We start from the raw sequence: 10,000 nt of genomic DNA on the forward strand, positions 1-10,000 counted from the left end.
CCGTATTGTGCCTTAACCTAACCCGTATTGTGCCTTAACCTAACCCGTATTGTGCCTTAACCTAACCCGTATTGTGCCTTAACCTAACCCGTGTTGTGCCTTAACCTAACCCGTGTTGTGCCTTAACCTAACCCGTGTTGTGCCTTAACCTAACCCGTATTGTGCCTTAACCTAACCCGTGTTGTACCTTAACCTAACCCGTGTTGTACCTTAACCTAACCCGTGTTGTACCTTAACCTAACCCGTGTTGTACCTTAACCTAACCCGTGTTGTACCTTAACCTAACCCGTGTTGTACCTTAACCTAACCCGTGTTGTACCTTAACCTAACCCGTGTTGTGCCTTAACCTAACCTGTGTTGCGCCTTAACCTAACCTATGTTGCGCCTTAACCTAACCTATGTTGCGCCTTAACCTAACCTATGTTGCGCCTTAACCTAACCCATATTGTACCTTAACCTAACCCATATTGTACCTTAACCTAACCCATATTGTACCTTAACCTAACCCATGTTGCGCCTTAACCTAACCCATGTTGCGCCTTAACCTAACCTATGTTGCGCCTTAACCTAACCCATGTTGCGCCTTAACCTAACCCATGTTGCGCCTTAACCTAACCCATGTTGCGCCTTAACCTAACCCATGTTGCGCCTTAACCTAACCCATGTTGCGCCTTAACCTAACCCATGTTGCGCCTTAACCTAACCCATGTTGCGCCTTAACCTAACCCATGTTGCGCCTTAACCTAACCCATGTTGCGCCTTAACCTAACCCATGTTGCGCCTTAACCTAACCCATGTTGCGCCTTAACCTAACCCATGTTGCGCCTTAACCTAACCCATGTTGCGCCTTAACCTAACCCATGTTGCGCCTTAACCTAACCCATGTTGCGCCTTAACCTAACCCATGTTGCGCCTTAACCTAACCCATGTTGCGCCTTAACCTAACCCATGTTGCGCCTTAACCTAACCCATGTTGCGCCTTAACCTAACCCATGTTGCGCCTTAACCTAACCCATGTTGCGCCTTAACCTAACCCATGTTGCGCCTTAACCTAACCCATGTTGCGCCTTAACCTAACCCATGTTGCGCCTTAACCTAACCCATGTTGCGCCTCAACCTAACCTATGTTGCGCCTCAACCTAACCTATGTTGCGCCTCAACCCAACACACGTTGGGCCTCAACCCAACACACGTTGGGCCTCAACCCAACACACGTTGGGCCTTAACCCAACACACGTTGGGCCTTAACCCAACACACGTTGGGCCTTAACCCAACACACGTTGGGCCTTAACCCAACACACGTTGGGCCTTAACCCAACACACGTTGGGCCTTAACCCAACACACGTTGGGCCTTAACCCAACACACGTTGGGCCTTAACCCAACACACGTTGGGCCTTAACCCAACACACGTTGGGCCTTAACCCAACACACGTTGGGCCTTAACCCAACACACGTTGGGCCTTAACCCAACACACGTTGGGCCTTAACCCAACACACGTTGGGCCTTAACCCAACACACGTTGGGCCTTAACCCAACACACGTTGGGCCTTAACCCAACACACGTTGGGCCTTAACCCAACACACGTTGGGCCTTAACCCAACACACGTTGGGCCTTAACCCAACACACGTTGGGCCTTAACCCAACACACGTTGGGCCTTAACCCAACACACGTTGGGCCTTAACCTGCTCTGTAATTGTCATACGACGCGTTAAATTAGTGTAGTGTTGCCTAACTGCAACCCCCGCAATATAGTTTGCTACTCGCACTGCCCGGTCCCCAGAGTATCGCTTCATGTGAAACACCTTGCAGCTATACACTGTAATGCGGATGGCAGTAGGACGTACATGCTCAATGCCCTTCGCAGTTGTTCATTGGCATTCGCATGGCGAAGCACAGCCTACGTTGTGGTACGGCTTGTGTCAACTGTCCGCTGATGTTGTACGTCCAAATCACACACTGTACTGCACATTGGTCCTCATGTACTGAATGATACATCGTGGTACATGTGTGACCGTACCACGACTGCGCCAACAACGGCGAACCATACGGTCCAAATATTGTGCACTCAGCTACGTGTCGTCTCCCTATAAGAGCTGGATTGCAGTATGGTATGCCGTGGATGGCGATCAGCATGAGCCGTCTGTTGATGTAGTGGCGCGTGTTGTCAGACGTAGTCGTCTCCTCTCACACACCGTGATAGCATGGTGCACTGCGTTCCACATCTGCGACATGCGACAGAGGCCGGTTGACAGTCGTTCGCGCAATGGACATCGCATACGTACGGGGGCCACCTTCCACGTGTTCGCGAAGCGTGCACATGTTGTTGCGTGTATGTGGGCAGACATAGTGTGTCGTGACACCTGACACAGGCATGCAACAATCGTTGAATTTGCAAATGGCGATGGACGTCTACGTTTGCTGGTGACGTTACGCAAATGAACAACTGGTAAACCGTTGTGGTGCGGTTGTTCTCGCTAGAGGTGAATCAGTGATGGCGACGATCGGTTGAGCTACCAACCGGTTGTTTCAGCGATACCCACCATGCCCACGAACGTGAATGGCATGTGGGTGTGAAGCGATACGCGGCGGTGGCTGGGTGGGACCGTCCCCGGCCGGTGAGGGGGGGCCTCCCGGCGTGCTGGCCGCGCGGTGCGTGGGCGCACGCGCTACAGCCGGCTGGTGGGGGCGGCCAGTGGCAGGCGCGCCGGCCGACGGAGGCGGCAGGCGGCGCAGCTGCGCGCCGGCGCACCCTGCACGCGGCGCCGTGCGGCCAAAGTAGGTCCTCGCGGGCCCGGTGCGAAGCGCGGTGGACATCTGCAGTGTGCTGGTCCGATTGAGGACTGTGTGCGCTGAGGATGCGCCGCCGCCCGGCGCTCGGCACCGCGACGCCGTCTGCTGCTCGGTCGCCTCTGCGGTTCTCGCAGGTGGATTGTATCGCAGCTGTGCGGACGTGTTGGCGCGTGCGCTGTGCTGGGAGAGTTCGCTTCGGCACCCAAGTGGGGCTTTTGTCCTTCTGTGGCGCTGGCGTTGGAGCTGCCGGCCACCGTAGGTGGCGCGTGTTGTCTCCCGCCGGCAATGCCACGACAGCACGCTCCCGGGCCTCTGTCGGCAGCGGCAAGCTCAGTTGGGAGCACGGGTGGTCGCACCTAAAGCGTCTACTCGCCAAACTCCGGGCGATTGCGCCACTCTCGAACCCGACCAAGTACTTAGGACGGCGCTGCGCGCCGCCGGGACCTGAGAGGGTTTCGAGGTGTATTGTGCAGGGGAGCTCAGCCTCCTCCTGTTTGCAGAATAATTGAGCGGACGCTTTCGTGTTCGCGCGGGCCCCCGGGACACACTCCCGGGCGGCCGGCTGCTCAGCTCTAGTTGACGCAGCTCCCTGGTTGATCCTGCCAGTAGTCATATGCTTGTCTCAAAGATTAAGCCATGCATGTCTCAGTACAAGCCGCATTAAGGTGAAACCGCGAATGGCTCATTAAATCAGTTATGGTTCCTTAGATCGTACCCACGTTACTTGGATAACTGTGGTAATTCTAGAGCTAATACATGCAAACAGAGTCCCGAAGAGGACCGAACACCAGTCCCTTTCTGTTCGCAGGGCACAGACCAGCAGGTGCTCTGCATGCCGGCGACCTCGTTTGTCGGCGTGGGATCACGGCGCGAGTCGGCAAGGGTGCTTCGCCGCGCCCCTGGGTAACCGGGGCGTGTTCTGCCAAACCCAGGTGGTGGTGACATCGCCTGGGCCAGGTTAGATGGGCCCAGACCGCCGAACGACTGGGGGACCGACCCACCACCTGAGTAGGAGTGGGTCCTTGGCCTTCAGGTGGAAGCTCGGGCTAGTAGGCGGCGAAGGGCGAGGGGTGCATCCGCCTCTCCGGAGTGCGGGGTGCACTTGCCGAGGAGCGTCGTGTGAAATCGTCGACGACGGGGCCTTCGACGAGGACCAGTGCGCTGGCAACGGCGCGCTGAACCTGGCAGCTCTGATGTGCCCTTGACCTAGGGGCGAGGTTGGTGGGCGAGCTGCAGAAGTCCCCCCCCATGCCAGAGGAGCCGGTCCGGGGCAAGAGACGGGCTCCCAACTTTTCACTCGTCTAACTAATCATGGCTGACCAGGAGGCGAGTGATCTTTGTGCGATTTCGAGGGCGAGTGTGTCTACTGTCCCTACCTCGCAGGAGGAAGGGGGACACGAAGATGAGAGTGTTTATGATAGACATTGTCGAATTAATCAAATATTAGACTCTAGTGTCAAAAACGGCAAAATAAGCCAGGCTGCGGTCCTGGCAATAAAGAACGAGCTCGCTTCCTGGGCTATTGCAAACGCGAAGCTCGAGGGGCGTCTCGAAGAACTAGAAAAAGAAAACGCTAGATTGAGACAGCAACCAGTCAAGACATGGGCCGGAGTGGTGGCGCAAGCCGCTACAAAAGCCCAAACAACAAAGGAAACTATAGCAAAAATTTCTAAAAAACCAGACACGGCAGTCTTTTTAAGACCCCTGCCTGGTCAGACAATCAAAAAGGTACAAGAAATATTTACAACAACTATTGACCCGGCTAGAGATAAAATAAAAATCAATAAAGTAAAGGCCACAAAAAATGTAGTCGTGGTGGATCTTGCCACTGAGGAGGATAGGGACAAAATATTAAAGAATTCCAAACTGAACAAGGCCATTAAATGCGAACCTCCCAGAAAAAGAAATCCTCTGGTGATACTGTACGACGTACCTGTGGCCCTAACTGAAAGCGACATCTACGAAACCATGTATAATCAAAATTTTGATGACACAGAATGGGAAACATTTAAAAATGAATTCAAGCTCCGCTTTAAAACGGGACCTCGGGAACGGGATGTTGTCCATCACGTCGCCGAGGTCTCTGGCAAGATGTGGCGAAAACTTACCGCTATGGGGAAAATTTATATAGGATTTCACGCCATCAATGTTAGAGACTACCTAGTAGTCCCTAGATGTCACAACTGTGGCGATCTGGACCACGTCCACAAGCATTGTGATAGGAAGCCGGCCTGCTCCAGGTGCGGGGCTGAGGACCACACCAGAAAAAACTGCAGTAAAAGCGCAACCTGCATTCCATGTACCAAGAGAGGAAGGAAACCGTGCAACACTACTGGGAGAAACTGCCCAACGTACAGGATGCTAGAACAGAGACTAATCTCTCGAATTGATTATGGCTGAGGCCGTAATTGAACTCAGGAAGCCAAAAAGGAAATCCCCCAGCAAGAGGCTGAGGGACGCTCTGAGGGCAAACAAATTCAAAGAATTTATACAAAAAATCACACAACCACGATCTTTGGTGACAATAATGAAAGACGTTTGCATACAGACGGACCCGTGTGAAGAAGACGTTCCCTCTCCTCCTTGCTGGGGACCTGGGTCGAAACAAGAGCATACCCGACCACACTGGCATCCTGTACTTGGGAGTTCACAATCACAATCACACAGTAAAGAAGTAATATCCACCAAACATGTTCAGTACAATGAAATAAGCAGCTCAATTCCATCTTCTGACACACCATCTCGGGGTGCAATGGGAATTGATCCCCAGCGAATTTACCCCAACCTGGAGCACGCACTGCAGTTATCAAGACTAGAGGAGCCGGCAATCCTCACAATAGCATTGAGACATGTGGTACGTGTCGGCCACGAGTATGGAAGAGATGTCACATTTCCAGTAATGGAGGCTGTGGACAGAATTCAGCTCAAGACAATGAATCTCCCCACCGACTTCGGAGCCCTGCGAGATCTAGTTAAAAAGGTCTTTGACAGAAGAAACGAAAAATTTGACATGGATGATCTATACTACCAATCAGTGATAACCAATGGCAGAGTAGCCCACGACTGGACAAAATTGTGGCCAGAATCACACATCCATACATACTTTCCACGTGAGCCAACTAAATGTAGGCCAGATAAACACCCATAATAGCAAACTGGTCCTGCAGGAACTCCGAAGGGTGGTGGAAGAGAGGAGTCTAGATGTACTCTGCTTACAGGAACCGTACTCCCAAGCGGGGCGGATCCCATTCATGGCTGCCAACTGGCAAATTATACATTCCAACGTAGAGCCAAAGGCTGCAATTATAATTATCAACAAATCATTTAGAGCTACAGTCCTTGCACAGTTCTCTGGCGAACACTGCAATGTCGTGGAACTTCAAACACCCGCGGGGGTGATTTACATCTGTAATATATACTTCCAATACGGAAGAGGAATAGAGGAATTTCTAGAAATACTTACACAAGTCGCCACGGCATTGCAGGGACGAAGATTGATTGTGACAGCGGACATAAATGCAAAGTCCCCCCTATGGTTCAGTGGCACGCACGATGATCGGGGGCTAAAAGCCGAGGAAACAATCATGGCATTACAACTGGTGGTTGCCAACCAACAAGGGAACCCCCCCACATATACTGGCGGAGGGGGAGAAGGTACAAATATTGACATCACACTAATAACACCAAACCTGGCCACAAAGGTCAACAAATGGAAAGTGTGGGACAAAGTAACCACCAGTGATCATAATTTAATAACATTTTCCATTGGGGAAAGGGAGTGCCACTGGGACATGGGGTGGGAGCTGCAGCTTAATTACAACAAGGCTAACTGGGACCGTCTTGCGGAGGAGTGCAACATTCCGACATTGCTGGAAGGTGACGGAAACGTGGAAGAATGCGCCGAAGGACTGGTGCAGGCGATCACCACAGCGGTGCGGGCAGCCGTACCAACCAGGAGGAGAGCCGTAGCGGCCACCCCCACACCATGGTCGGTCGAACTGGGACAGATGCGCCAGGCTGTGAGGAGGGCAAGGAGGTACTACCAGCGGAGTGTCGTCTGGAGGGAAAAACGAAGATGGCTTCAGATCTATCGTGAAAGCAAAGAACAATTCCAACAGGAGTTAAGGGCAGTCAGACTCAGAAGCTGGGAAAGTTATGTAAAAAGCCAATTGGCTACAGACCCATGGGGAGTCCCTTATAAATTAGTACGAGAAAAGATAAGATCACCAATGGTGCTATCCACCGTCAGGGACGGGGACCGGATGACGGGCACTTGGCAGGAAACTGCTGAGGCCCTCCTCCGGGTTCTGTTGCCTGACGACGTGGAGGAAGATGAGACTGAAGAACAAAAAAGGATAAGGAGAGAAAACCAAAGGGACTATAACAATAACATCAGAGTCTACCCCTTCTCTGAGGAGGAGGTCGCTGCCCAGATCAAGGCCCTCAAAAGAGGGAAAGCTCCTGGCCCGGACGGCATTACTGCGGAAGTGGTGCAATTCCTTGCCCCCCAGCTCGTAGCTCCTCTCACTAAGTTGTATAACGAGTGCTTGGAACTCGGGAAATTCCCAGAAATATGGAAAAAAGCCAATGTAATCATCATTAAAAAGAGTCCGGACAAAGATCCCACAGAAATTAAATCTTATAGACCTATCTGCTTGTTGGACGTACTGGGCAAACTTTTTGAGAGGCTACTAGCGAACAGACTGACAGCACACCGCATGCTGTGCGGGATGAGTGACAGACAATTCGGCTTTCGGTCTGGGTGTTCTGCGTCTGACGCAATCGCCCTGGCTGCCGAGGTCTGTGGCTCTACCCCGCACAAGTATGTCGTCGGCATCATGGTCGACATCAGTGGCGCCTTCGACAACCTGTGGTGGCCCTCACTCTTTTCCTGCTTGCGGGAGAAGAACTGTCCAGGGCTGCTATATGGGTGTCTGAGGAGCTATTGTGCAGACAGGGAGGTCTGGCTATCGGCCCCTAGCGGCATAGTCAGGAAGATTGTCACCAAAGGATGTCCTCAGGGCTCTGTCCTGGGACCTCTCTTTTGGGACATTAACATGGAGCCTTTACTTGAAGATCTCAAGAACTGTGACGATGTGCTAGAGGTCATAGCATACGCTGACGACCTCCTCCTGCTGGTCGGCGGCCGAAGCCGCGAGGAATTAGAGCCGAAAGTGGAAAGAGCCCTAACTGTTCTTACATCATGGTGCCACAGAAGCAAAATGACGATCGCGCCCAATAAGTCCACATATCTACTTCTCAAAGGCCAACTGGTCAGGAACCCGACGGTTAGAATTAATGGTATACCAGTTCTTCGGCGCCGCGAGGCCCGATACCTGGGTGTAATCATCGATGAGAGGTGGAGCTTTGCATCACATATTGACACCGTATCACAAAAATCATTGGTTCTATTAAACAATCTTATCGGAATTGGTCACAAGCGGTTTCACCTCCCTCCAAATTTAATTAAGCTATATCACAACAGCATCCTGACCTCAATAATAGGATACGGATCTGGAGTCTGGGCACACAGACTCACGAGGGTCATGCCTGCCATGGCCGTAAGAAGAGTGCAGCGGAATATGCTTCTACGTTCAGCAGGGGCCTATAGGACAACACCGGGGGGAGCACTGTTAGTGTTAATGGGAATCTGTCCATTAGATATAAAAATACGTGAACAGGCTGCCTGGTACTGGGTACAAAAAGAGAACAGGGACAAAATCAGGGAAATACTTGGGGTTTTTGCAGGGGACAAGTACACCATTAAAAAGAGGGGGCTAGAACTATGGCAAGATCAGTGGAATAATGAAGATACAGGTCGTAGAACCTATGAGCTGCTACCGGACATAGAAGAAAGAATAAAACTCACATTTTTTACACCAACGAGAGGAATGCTGCACTTTCTTACTGGACATGGACCATATCCAACATACCTATGTAGGTTTGGGAAGCAGGCTACACCAGCGTGTGACTGTGGCGCAGTGCAGGGCACCCCAGAACATGTGGTGTATGAGTGCCACCTCTTCGATGATGTAGCCCAAGAGCTAAGACAACAGCTGCCAAATAACGACACGTACCACTTGTTAAGGCGTGAAATCACCTTTGACATCTTAAACAAACTTACAGATGAAATATCAAAAAAGATACTTAAGAACTTTTTAAGGGACAATCACCACCATTAAAGACAAAACTCTCACCTATGCTGACTAGTGCACCCTTACTGTACCGCCGGGCAAGGACTGGCCAGCCGCCTCACGGCTGGAATCCGCCTTGCCCTGGACTAGGAGGGAGGGGTGTACATAAATACCGGACTATGACGCACACCGATTTTGACACTTAGTTAAATTAAGTTAGAAGTAGAAGATAGGATAATACCTCAGAATACTCTGCAGCGACACCAAGTCAAGAGCCAGCCCAGTGCCAGGGGCACGCCCACTGGGATTAGCTCAGTGGGCCTGGCTAACAACTAGTAGGTTTATAGTAGCTCTGGCACAACTTGTAACGCTGCAGGTAGCATGTAGTTTCCCCGTAGATTAAGCTTAGAGCCCTATAGCGGTAATAATTAGAGTAAATAATAGAAATAATAATAATAATACTACCTGAAGTGTAAATAACATTGCTGCATTCAAATTGTATCATACTAGGACCCACTAATGAGTTAGGTAGTGGGTTATGATGTATAATGTAATGTATTGAATAAAGAAATTTTTTTTTTTTTTTTTTTTTTTTTTTTTTAAAAAAAAAAAAAAAAAAAAAAAAAAAACAGAGTCCCGACCAGAGATGGAAGGGACGCTTTTATTAGATCAAAACCAATCGGTCGGCTCGTCCGGTCCGTTTGCCTTGGTGACTCTGAATAACTTTGGGCTGATCGCACGGTCCTCGTACCGGCGACGCATCTTTCAAATGTCTGCCTTATCAACTGTCGATGGTAGGTTCTGCGCCTACCATGGTTGTAACGGGTAACGGGGAATCAGGGTTCGATTCCGGAGAGGGAGCCTGAGAAACGGCTACCACATCCAAGGAAGGCAGCAGGCGCGCAAATTACCCACTCCCGGCACGGGGAGGTAGTGACGAAAAATAACGATACGGGACTCATCCGAGGCCCCGTAATCGGAATGAGTACACTTTAAATCCTTTAACGAGTATCTATTGGAGGGCAAGTCTGGTGCCAGCAGCCGCGGTAATTCCAGCTCCAATAGCGTA

This window comes from Schistocerca americana, unplaced genomic scaffold, assembly GCF_021461395.2.
Source record: "Schistocerca americana isolate TAMUIC-IGC-003095 unplaced genomic scaffold, iqSchAmer2.1 HiC_scaffold_47, whole genome shotgun sequence".
NCBI lineage: Eukaryota > Metazoa > Arthropoda > Insecta > Orthoptera > Acrididae > Schistocerca > Schistocerca americana.